The following is a 12,835-nucleotide window of genomic DNA, read 5'->3' on the forward strand; positions in this document are numbered from 1 at the left end:
GAGACAGAGAGACAGAAAGCAAGAAATCACCCCCCCAGGGGGGATGGCCACGCCGCAATCCCTTCTCCTCCATTCTCCTCTCGAGATCTTGGACACACACGCACACACGCCCAGTGTGAGTTTAAGCCACCGGGTCTGGGACTTGAACTGCAGTTGGCTACATGGGAGTCCAGCGACATAGCCATTATGCTAACTGCTGGTCCCAAGTCATCGTTTTTGATGGTGTTCCATCTAAGAACACAGTTGCAAACAGTCCTCAAACCCTTTTGGCTTGCATAAATAAATTTCTGTCTCAGCTTGAAATTACATTCAGAAGAGATACAAACAACTATAGGCTGTGAATTAATAAACTCAACTCAATTAAGGACATGGAACAAAAGAAGAGTGGAAACTACTTTTTCTTGGATGATTAAACTCAATTTTGAGAATATCTACAAGACATTTATTAAAAGAAACACAGAAAACTTTTAATCAGGTTTAATGCCCCACATACTCTGGAGCTTGAAGTATAATTTACTTATAACATCAAAAGACAGTTGTGTTGTAAACTATAGCCCGAACACAGAAAATGCCACTTTGCTGTCCTTGCTAAGCCCCTTTTTGTGCATCATAATCTATGAAGACATTTCAAGCTATGTAAATTATCTCCAAGTTTTCATGATGTATGGGGAGATTTTCAATAGGTTTATTATATGTATGTACAAAATGCTGATCAGTGTTGTCCTATTTTAAAAATCTTGAAAGGGGTTTCTGTATTTACCTGGTTTGCCAAGTATACCAGTATGACAAAACTGCCCTTATTTTAAAAGCTGGTGGAAGATTCCACTAATGAGATTTGATAAATAAATATTGGGATTATATTTTTTAAAAAAAGAATACTGGGAAGGAAGGATTTTGACCACTGAAGACCCTCTGCCCAGACTTCACCTTCCTGCTCCCCAGTCTAGCCAGGAGTCAGGATAAGCTAATCAGAATCAGGTTAGAGCACACTGCTTATTCTCTCTGTCTCTTTCCATCTCTCTCTCTACTTTTATTTTTTTTTTAATTTTTCAAATTATCTTTCTGCTGCTCTTTTGTCTTTCTAATTCTTAACTTTCCCTTGCCCCCATAGGATAAGCCAATCAGCAGCCATCTATATTTGAGTTCTGAGTGGCCCCATTCATTTTTTGACAAAAATTTTTTTTCTTCTCTTTTTCTTACATATTAGACTGTTTGTCTGAGCTGGTTGCTAGATTATAGCCAATCACAGCAGCAGTCAGTCAATCTCAGGCATCCCACCTTTTAAACCAAGTTACTGCAGACAAACTTCAGAATGTAACCAATGATTTCTCTACCTTACTCCCTCACTTACAGTTTTTGTAAAGCACTATCCTGTTTTGCTGACTTAAATGCCAAGCAGACCACAAGGCTGGCCGGAATTGTCCGGAAGTCCACAGACAACTAACCATCGTGTTAAGATTTGCTCTATTAAAACTCTATTACATTGGGAACCAGCAGTTAGCATAATGGCTGTCGCTGGACTCCCACGTAGTCGACCATGGTTCGCATCCCAGACCCAGTGGCTTAAAACTCACACCGGGCGTGTGTGTGCATGCCCAAGATCCCGAGAGGAGAATGGAGAATGGAGGAGAAGGGATTGCAGCATGACCATCCCCCCCTGGGGGGTGATTTCTCGCTTTCTGTCTCTATGTCTCTCTCTGTCTATCTGGCGAGTGCATGCGCCCTGTAGCGAAAACCTCTCAAAAAAAATAAATAAATAACAAAAAAAAAACTCTATTACATTGGCACCAGCAGTTAGCATAATGGCTATGTCGCTGGACTCTCATGTAGTCGACCGCGGTTTGAGTCTCTGACTGGTGGCTTAAAACTCATACCAGGTTCTTGTGTGTGCATGCCCAAGATGCTGAGAGAGATCACCCTGGGGGGTGATTTCTTGCTTTCTGTCTCTCTCTGTCTCTCTCCGTCTGGCAAGCGCATGCACCCTATAGCAAAACCTCTAAAAAAAAAAAAAAAAAAACTCTATTACATTTGGTAGCTTATTTCTCTTTTAATAAAGGCCAAGGACTCCACTGGAACTGGTATAGTCCTGATTAGTTGATCAGAACCCTAATTCCATTGGCTTCTGAAGTATGCTATGCAGATGAAAGCTAGTGCCCAAGAGCTCTAATTGGCCAAAAAGATTCACAGTTCCATTGGTTCCTGAAGTTTTATATGGATGTTAAGGTTTTAGCTGAACGGTTCTTATTAGCTGGTCACAGTAGCTCCTTCATTGGCTCCTGAAGGCAGATGAAAGCATGACCCTGATTGGCTGAACAGCATCACAGTTCCACTGACTCTTGAATTCCGCTTTGAAGATGAAGGCTTGAGCTGAAGTGTTTTGATTGGCTGGCCAGTGTTCTGTTCCATTCTCCTTAAGGTTGCTAGGCAGAAGGGTTGCTATGCTGTTCAAGGCTGATCCTGTCATGTTCCAACTGAACATGTTCCATTGGTCACAGTTCCATTGGTTCCTGAAGGTTACTGGGCAGATGAGGTCTTGAACTGAAGAGTTCTGATTGGCCAATAAAGATCACAGTTCCATTGGCTTCTGAAGTTTGATATATAAATGAGGCTTAAGCTGAAGTGTTCTGATTGGCTAGTGTTCTGTTCCATTGGCTCCTGAAGGGTTGATAGGCAGATGAAAGATGACCCTGTCAATTTCTGATTGGCTGACCAGAGTCTTGGTTCTATTGGCTCCTGAAGGATGCTAGGCAGATGAAAGCTTGACTCTGTAACATTCTGATTGCCTGGTCAGAGTCCCAGTTCTACTGCCTCCTAACTTTGGCTATGTATATGCAGGCTTGAGCTAACGATTCTGATTAGCTGGCCACTGTTCAGTTCCATAGGTTCCTGAGGGTTGCTAGGCAGATAAAGTGTGATACTCCAGGTCACATTTGCCAGCCAGAGTCACAGTTCCATTGGTTCCTTAAGTTTGGGATGCAGATGAAAGCGTGAGCTGAAGGATTGATTGGCCAGCCAGAATCACAGTTCCATTGGCTCCTGATGGTTGCTATGAAATGGTAGCTTGAACCCTGAGGATTCTGATTAGCTGGTCAGAGTCATAGTTCCATTGGCTCCTGAAGGTGCTAGGCAGACAATGTCTTGACTCTTGAGAGCTCTGATGAGGTGGCCATAGTGGCAGTTTTATTGGCTCTCGAAATTTGTTATTAAAATGAAGCCTTCAGCTGAAGAGTTTTGATTGAGCAGTATTCTGTTACATTGGCTCCTGAAGGTTGCTAAGCAGATGAAAGCTTCTCCTGTCAGTTTCTGACTGACTGACCAGAGTCTCAGTTCCATTGGCTCCTAAAGATAGACAAAGGCTGAACCTGTCAAGTTATGATAGGCTGAAAATGCATGCAGATCTATTAGATCCTAAATTATCTTGAGCTTGAGCTCAAGAGTTTTGATTGGCTGGGCCCGGTTCCATTACATTGGCTCCTGAAGGTTGCTAGGCAGATAAAAGCTGGCTCTGTCTGGTTCTCATTTTCCATCAAGAGTCTCAGTTTCTTTGGCTCCTGAAGGTCTAGGCAGGTGAAGGTCTACCATGTCAGTTTCTGATTGGTTGGCCAGAGAAGCAGTTCTAAATTTTCCTGTGCAGAGGAACGCTTGATCTGAAGTGTTCAGATCGCCTGGCCAGACCACAGTTCCCTTGGCTCCTGAAAATTGCTAAGTAGCTAATGGCCCAAGGGGTTCTTACTGGTGGCCAGAGTCACACTTGAATTGACTCCTAAAGGTTGCTATGCAGATGAAGGCACCACCTTTGGAGTTTCTGGTCAACTGGCCAGACCTGCAGACATATTGGCTCCTGAACTTTGCCAATAAAGGGTTGATTGGCCACCAGGTATTCTGTTTCATTAGCTCCTGAAGATAGTTAGGCAGATGAGGCCTTGAGCTAAAGTCTTCTGATTGGACACTACTCTGTTCCATTGGCTCCTTATGGTTGTTATGCTGATGAAAGATGATGCTGTTCATTCAGATTGGCCAGCCAGGGTCTCAGTTCCATTGGCTCCTGAGGGTAGCTAGGCAGATAAAGGTTTATACTGAAGTGTTGTGATTGGCTGGTCACTTCTCTTCCGTTGGCTCCTGAACATTGCAATACAGATGAACGTTGATGCTGTCAGTCCTGTATGGCCAGCCAGAATCCTAGTTCCATTGGGTCCTGAAGGTTGCTAGCAGATAAAGACTTAAACTGAAGGGTTTTGATGGCCTAATTAATGTCTCAGTTCCATTGGATACCGAGGTTTCCCATGCAGATGAAGGCTTAAAATGAAGGGTTGTGATTGGCTGGCCACTGCTCTGTTCCATTGGCTCCTTATGGTTGCTATGCAGATGAAAACTGATGCTGTCCATTGTGACTGGTCAGTCAGCATCACAGTTTCATTGGCTCCTGAAGGTTGCTAGGCGGATAAATGCTTAAAGTGAATGGTTGTGATTGGCTAATAAAAGTCACAATTCTATTTTATATTGAAGTTTCCTATGCAGATAGGGCTTGAAATGAAGGGTTATGATTTCCTGGCCATTGCTCTGTACCATTGGCTCCTTATGGTTGCTATGCAGATGAAGGATGATGCTTTCCGTTGTGATTGGCCAGACAGCATCACAGTTTCATTGGCTCCTGAAGGTTGCTAGGCAGATAAAGGCTTAAAGTGAACAGTTGTGATTGGCTAATAGGTCACGATTCAATTGGCTCCTGAAGGTTACTAGGCAGATAAAGGCTTAAACTGAAGGGCTTTGCCGGCCTAATTAAAGTCTCAGTTCCATTGGATATCGAGGTTACCCATGCAAATCATGGCTTAAAATGAAGGGTTGTGATTGGCTGGCCACTGCTCTGTTCCGTTGGCTCCTTATGGTTGCTATGCTGATGAAAGATGATGTTGTCCATTGTGATTGGCCAGTCAGCATCACAGTTTCATTGGTTCCATAAGGTTACTAGATGGATAAAGGTTGTGATTGGCTAATAAAAGTCACAATTTCATTGGGTACTGGAGTTTCCTATGCAGATAGGGCTTGAAATGAAGGGTTATGATTGGTTTGTCACTGCTCTGTGCCTTGGCTCTTAATCATTGCTATGTAGATAAAAGCTGATGCTGTCCATTCAGATTGCCCATCCAGGTTCTCAGTTTCATTGGTTCCTGAAGGTTACTAGGCAGATAACCAACTGAAGTGTTGTGACTGGCTCGTCACTTCTCTTCCATTGGCTCCTGAACATTGCTATACAGATGAACGTTGATGCTGTCAGTCCTGTATGGCCAGCCAGAGTCCCAGTTCCATTGGGTCCTGAAGGTTGCTAGCAGATAAAGACTTAAACTGAAGGGCTTTGATGGCCTAATTAAAGTCTCAGTTCTATTGGATACCGAGGTTTCCCATGCAGACGAAGGCTTAAAATGAAGGGTTGTGATTGGCTGGTCACTGTTCTGTTACATTGGCACATTACGGTTGCTATGCAGATGAAAGCTGATGCTGTCCGTTGTGATTGGCCAGTCAGCATCACAGTTTCATTGGCTCCTGAAGGTTGCTAGGCAGATAAAGGCTAAAATTGAATAGTTGTGATTGGATAATAAAAGTCACAATTCAATTGGGTACTGAAGTTTCCTATGCAGACAGGGTTTGAAATGAAGGGTTATGATTGGCAGGTCACTGTTCTATTCCATTGGCACCTTACGGTTGCTATGCAGATGAAAGCTGATGCTGTCCGTTGTGATTGGCCAGTCAGCATCACAGTTTCATTGGCTCCTGAAGGTTGCTAGGCGGATAAAGGCTTAAAGTGAACGGTTTTGATTGGCTAATAAAAGTCACGATTCCATTGGGTATTGAAGTTTCCTATGCAGACAGGGTTTGAAATGAAGGGTTATGATGTCCTAGTCACTGCTCTGTTTCATTGACTCCTTATGATTCCTATGCAGATGAAGAATGTTGCTTTCCGTTCTGATTGCCCAGTCAGTATCACAGTTTCATTGATTTCTGAAGGTTGCTAGGCAGATAAAGGCTAAAAGTGAATGGTTGTGATTGGCTAATAAAAGTTACAATTCCATTGGGTACTGAAGTTTCCTATGCAGACAGGGTTTGAAATGAAGGGTTATGATTGGCGGGTCACTGTTCTATTCCGTTGGCACCTTACGGTTGCTATGCAGATGAAAGCTGATGCTCTCCGTTGTGATTGGCCAGTCAGTATCACCATTTCATTGGCTTCTGAAGGTTGCTAGGCAGATAAAGTCTTAAACTGAAGGGCTTTGATGACCTAATTAAAGTCTCATTTCCATTAGATACTGAGGTTTCCCATGCAGATGAAGGCTTAAAATGAAGGGTAATGATTGGCTGTCTCCTGTTCTGTTCCATTGGCTCCTAATGGTTGCTATGTAGATGAAGGATGATTCTTTCAGTTCTGATTGGCCATTAGGCATTATGGTTTCATTGGCTCCTTAAGGTTGCTAGGCAGATAAAGGCTTAAAGTAAACCATTGTGATTGGTTAATAAAAGTCACATTTCCATTGGGTACTGAAGTTTCCTATGCAGCTAGGGCTTGAAATGAAGTGTTATGATTGGCTGGTCACTGCTCTGTTCCACTGGCTCCTTATGGTTGCTATGCAGGTGAAAGCTAATGCTTTCCGTTATGATTGGCCAGTCACCATCCCAGTTTCATTGGTCCCTGAAGGTTGCTAAGTGGATAAAGGCTTAAACTGAATGGTTGTGATGGGCTAATAAAACTCACAATTCCATTGGTTCCTGCAGGTTACTAGGCAGATAAAGGCTTAATCTGAAGGGCTTTGATGGCCTCATTAAAGTCTCAGTTCCATTGGATAACGAGGTTCCCCATGCAGATGAAGGCTTGAAATGAAGGCTTATGATTGGCTGGTCACTGTTCTGTTCCATTGGGTCCTTAGGGTTGCTATGCATATAAAGGATGTTTCTTTCAGTACTTTTTTTTTGGAGAGGTTTTTTGCTATAGGGCACATGCGCTCACCAGAGAGACAGAGAGAGACAGAGAGACAGAAAGCGAGAAATCACCCCCCCAGGGGGAATGGCCACACTGCAATCCCTTCTCCATTCTCCTCTAGGGATCTTGGACATGCACGCACATGCACCCAGCGTGAGTTTAAGCCACTGGGTCTGGTATTTGAACCATTGTCAACTACATGGAAGTCCAACAACATAGCCATTACGCTAACTGCTGGTCCCGATGATTCTGTCAGTTCTGATTAGCCAGTCAGCATCACAGTTTCATTGGCTCCTGAAGGTTACTAGGCAGATAAATGTTTAAACTAAAGGGCTTTGATGGCCTAATTAAAGTCTCAGTTCCAATGGATACCGAGGCTTCCCATGCAGATGAAGGCTTAAAATGAAGGGTTATGATTGGCTACTTCCTGTTCTGTTCCATTGGCTCTTTATAGTTGCTATGCAGATGAAAGCTATTGCTGTCCATTCAGATTGGCCAGCCAGGGTCTCAGTTCCATTGGCTCCTGAGGGTAGCTAGGCAGATAAAGGTTTATACTGAAGTGTTGTGATTGGCTGGTCACTTCTCTTCCGTTGGCTCCTGAACATTGCAATACAGATGAACGTTGATGCTGTCAGTCCTATATGGTCAGCCAGAGTCCCAGTTCCATTGGGTCCTGAAGGTTGCTAGCAGATAAAGACTTAAACTAAAGGGCTTTGATGGCCTAATTAATGTCTCAGTTCCATCAGATACCGAGGTTTCCCATGCAGATGAAGGCTTGAAATGAAGGGTTGTGATTGGCTGGTCACTGCTCTGTTCCATTGGCTCCTTATGGTTGCTATGCAGATGAAAAATGATGCTTGTGATTGGCCAGACAGCATCATAGTTTCATTGGCTCCTGAAGGTTGCTAGGCAGATAAAGACAAACTGAACGGTTGCAATTGGTGGGTCAGTATTCTCTTATGCTGACTCCTGACCATTGTTATGCAGATAAAGGTTGATACTATAGGTCCTGTATGGCCAGCCAGAGTCCCAGTTCATTTAGCTCCTGAAGGTTGCTAGCATTTGAAAGTTTAAACTGAAGGGTTTTGATGGCTTAATTAATGTCAGAGTTCCATTGGATACTGATGTTTCCCATGCAGATGAAGGCTTGACATGAAGTGTTATGATTGCCTGGCCCTTTTTTTTTCCATTGGTGCCTTATGGTTGCTATGCAGATGAAGGATGATTTTGTCAGTTCTGATTGGTCAGTCAGCATCACAGTTTCATTGGCTCCTGAAGGTTGCTAGGTAGATAAAGGTTTAATCTGAACAGCTGTGATTGGTTAGTAAAAGTCACATTTCCATTGGGTACTGAAGGTTTCTATACAGATGAAAGCTTGACATGAAGGGTTATGATTGGCTGGTCACTGTTCTGTTCCATTGGTTACAGAAAGTAGCTATGCAGATGAAGACTGATTCTTTCAGTTCTAATTAGCCAACCAGAGCCTCACTTCCTTTGGCTTCTCATAGTTGTTATACAGATGAAAGTGGATGTTATCAATTCTGATTGGCCAGCCAGGGTGTCAGCTCCATTGGCTCCTGAAGGTTGCTAGGCAGATGAAGACTTACTGAAGGAATTTGATTGCCTAATAAAAGTCATAGCTCCATTTGGTACAGAAGTTTTCTATGTGGATGAATGCTTGAAATGAGGGATTATGATTACATGGCCACTGTTCTATTCCATTGACTCCTAGAGTTGCTATGCAGATAAAAGATGAAGCTGTCAGTTCTGATTGGTCAACTAGAATCACATTTCCATTGGCCCTTGATGATTGCTAGGCAGATGAAGGCTTAAACAGAAGGATTGTTTTGGCTAATAAAAATCACGGCTCTATTGGGTACTGAAGTTTCATATGCAGATGATGGCTTGACATGAAGGGTTATGATTGACTGGTCAACGTTCTGTTCCATTGGCTCCTGAAGGAAGCTAGGCAGATGAGGGCTTATGCTGTCAGCCCTGTATCGCCAGCCAGAGTCACAGTTTCATTGGCTCCTGAAAGTTCCTAGGCAGATGAAGGTTTTAACTGAAGGATTTTAATTGCCTAATAAAAGTCACAGTTCCATTGAGTACTGAAGTTTCCTATGAAGATATATTCTTGACACGAAGGGTTATGATTGGCTAGCCACTGCTCTATTCCATTACTGTTGTTTCTTATGGAAGGAATGTATCTATGCAGATAAAGGCTGATGCTGTCAGTATGGATTGGCTGGCCAGAATCACAATTTCATTGGTTACTGAAGTTTGCTAGGCTGATGAAGGTTTAAACCGAAAGGTTATAATTGGTCACTATTCTTTTTTGTTGACTCCTGAAGGTTGCTATGCAGATGATGCTGATGCTTTCTCTGGTCAGCCAGAGTGGCAGTTCCATTGGCTCCTGAATGTTGCTAGGCAAATGAAGGCTTAAACTGAAGGATTGTGATTGGCTAATATATTTATTTATTTTGGAGAGGTTTTTGCTATAGGGCGCATGCACTCGCCAGACAGACAGACAGAGACAGAAAAGGGTGATGGCCACACCACAATCCCTTCTCCTCCATTCTCCTCTCGGGATCTTGGGCACACACACACATATGCCTAGCGTGAGTTTAAGCCACTGGGTCCTGGATGCAAACTTCCTTTATGATTGGCTGGCCACAGTTTTGTTCCATTGACTCCTGAAGGTTGCTATGCTGATGAAGGCCGACCCTGTCATTTTCTTATTGGCCGAGTCCCAGTTCCATTGGCTCCTGAAGTTTTCTATGCAGATGAAAATTTGAAATTAAGGATTATGATTGGCCACTGTTCTATTTAATTGTGTCATAAAGACAGAAGAAGGCTCAACCTTGTCAAGTTCTGCTTGGCTAGACAGAGTCACAGTTCTACTGGCTCCTGAACTTTGCTATCAGATGAAGTCTTGAGTTGCAATGGTTTGATTGATTGACCATAGTTTTATTCCACTGGCTCCTGAAAGTTGCAGGGCAGATGAAGGATTGACCCTGTGTGGTCTGGTTGCCCCTCCCCCCTAGATTCACACTTTCATTGGCTCCTAAAATTTATCTGAAGATGAAGGCTTGAGATGAAATGTTCTAATTGGCTGACCAGTGTCATAGTTCCATGGGCTTCTGAGAGTTGATATGCAGATGGAGACGTGAACTAAAGGATTGTGATTGGCCAGTAAAAGTCACAGTTACATTGGCTAATGTAGCTTCCTGTGCATAAGAAGACTTGACATAGAGTTTTCCTGTTTGGCCAGCCAAGGTTTCAGTTTCATTGTCTCCTGAATTTTGCTATGTTGATAAAAGCTTGAGCTGAAGAGTTCTAATTGGTTGACCTGTATTCTGTTCCATTGGCTCTTGAAGGTTGCTAGACAGATGAAGGTTTGACCAAGTTAGTTGTAATTGGCCAACCATAGTCACAGTTTCATTGGCTCCTGAAGTTTGCTATGCAGATTAAGGCTTCAGTTGAAGGGTTCTGATTGGCTGATCCATATTGCTTTCATTGGTTCCTGAAGTTGATAGGTAGATGAAAGCTTGACTGTTAGTTTCTTATTGACAAGCCATAGTTGCAGTTTCGTTGACTCCTGAACGTTACTTTGCAAATTAAATCTTTTTTTTAGAGGTTTTTGTTATAGGGCACGTGTGCTCGCCAGACAGACAGAGAGAGACAGAGAGACAGAAAGCGAGAAATCACCCCCCGGGGGGATGACCACACCACAATCCCTTCTCCTCCATTCTCCTCTCGGGATCTTGGGCACGCACGCATATGCGCCAGGCGTGAGTTTAAGCCACCGGGTCCGGGGCGTGAACCGTGGTCGACTACGTGGGAGTCTAGCAACATAGCCATTACACTAACTGTTGGTCCCATGCAAATTAAATTTTGAAAGCTTCATATTTCCATTGGCTCTGATGGTTGCTATTCAGATGATGGTTGACCCTGTGGGGTTTTGATTGGCTGTCTAGAGTGGCAAGTTCCCTGTCTCCTGAGTTTTACTATGCACGTGAAAGCTTGAGTCAAAGCGTTCTGATTGGTTGGCTAGTGTTGCTTTTTCATTGGCTCTTCAAGGTTGCTATGCAAATACAAACCTGAACTGAAGGGTTGTGCTCAGCCAGTGAAAGTCTCAGTCCCATAAGCACTTGAAGTTTCCTATAAAGAGTAAAATGAAAGGTTCTGTTTAGCCAATCAGATTCACAATTCCATTGGCTCCTGAAGGTTAGTATGCAGGTGAAGTCTTGGAGCTGTGGTATTGTGATTGCCTGGCCAGAGTCACAATTCCATTGGCTCCCTTTCTGCTGCCAAATTCAGCTTCAGGTCTCTTAGCTTTCTTGAGCATGGGTCCTGCAGGCAAACTTTTAAAATTTTATTATTATTTTTTTAAACATTCAATTGCTATATATCATTTGACTTGTATAGAGAATTTACCCAACATGAAATACACCTCAGGCCATTCCAGGTGAGAATGCTATACACGTTATCAACAAGTAATAAACTATTTCTGTGTCCCACAAATGTCTTGCCTTTCTATTTTTTTCTTCCTGATTTCCTTCCCTATACTCTTCCCCTCTCCCATCCTCCTTTCACACTGTCTGCAGTGTCCATAACTATTTTCACTGCTTTTATGTCCTCCAATCTTTCAATCTCTCCTATAGAATGAGGACAGTCGGTAAATATTAAGTGGAGACATATAATGTCTCTCTTTCATAGCCCGCGCAGGCAAACTTACACAATGAAAGTTAGTAGCAGGTTCTTCTTAAGCCAATTCTAACTTTTTACTATTATTTTGAAATAATATTGGAGTAACTGTAGTATTGTGTTATATTGCCTTGAGTTATGTGACTATTACACGGTAAGCATTTCTTATAAGAATAATTAGGACAAGCTAGATAAGCAAAAGCAGGTTATAATTCAACATGCAAACAACTAATATTTCAGCAAATTATGGAAACTTGTTCCCCAGTTTCAAATCCCTAGAAGCTCATTCACATATAATAGTCTGCCTCTTTACAATAAAACAAATAGTGGCCTTGAGCAGTTCCGGACATCAGGTGGTCTGAGGCTGCAGGCCCAACCGCCCCGGACCTTCACACATCTCCACCCCTACTCCTCTTTAGACCTCAGATTGGTTGCATGGGACTTTAAGTTGAACTTTCACCCCACCCCACCCCACCCCACCTGCAAACCAAATCAAGCCGGCCAGCAGTTCTGGACACCAGGCTGCCTGCGGCCCCAGGCCCTTCCGCCCGGGACCATTGCTAATCCCCATACCTTCTCATCTCTGGACTTCAGGTTGGTTCCTGGAGATATTAAGATGATCTCGCACCCCCTACATCCCACCTGCAAAATGGATCAAGCTGGCCAGAAGTTCCAGTCACTAGGCTGCCTTCAGCTGCAGGCCCTTCTGACCAGGACCCTTGTGCATCCCCACCTCTCCTCGAAACATTTATTGGTAATAGTGAGCAATAGGTAGGCCAACCATAAGAGAAGTCATCAATTTTCTAATCCTGTACAACTTGTAACACTCAGAGATACCTTAAATAAGTTAGGAAGCAACATTTAGATTACCTGATGACTAGGAACAATCACAGAGGCTCAAGAAGTATGAGCAACCAACAAAATGCCTCTCCCTCAATGGAAATCATCAAGCCTACATCACCCACAGCCAATACAACGGACATTGTGGACATGTCTGATAAGGAATTCAGAATATTTGTAGTGACCAAACTAACTGAGATGGAAGAGAAAAGAGACAAGGAGCTCCAGGAGATGAGGAAGTCCTTTCATGACTTGAAAGAAGAAATGGATACCTTAAACAAGAACCAGATGGAACTTCTAGGTTTGAAGAATGTGATA

The 12,835-nt window shown here is 43.2% G+C and overlaps 1 pseudogene; it reads right to left on the bottom strand.

The window, feature by feature from the left end:
* Positions 1–2,266: 2,266 nt before the first annotated feature.
* LOC102500033 (kelch-like protein 5) overlaps positions 2,267–12,835 on the bottom strand; it is a 32,883-nt pseudogene continuing 22,314 nt past the window's right edge.

This window comes from Tupaia chinensis, unplaced genomic scaffold (genome assembly GCF_000334495.1).
Source record: "Tupaia chinensis unplaced genomic scaffold, TupChi_1.0 Scaffold144666_1, whole genome shotgun sequence".
Taxonomy (NCBI): domain Eukaryota; kingdom Metazoa; phylum Chordata; class Mammalia; order Scandentia; family Tupaiidae; genus Tupaia; species Tupaia belangeri.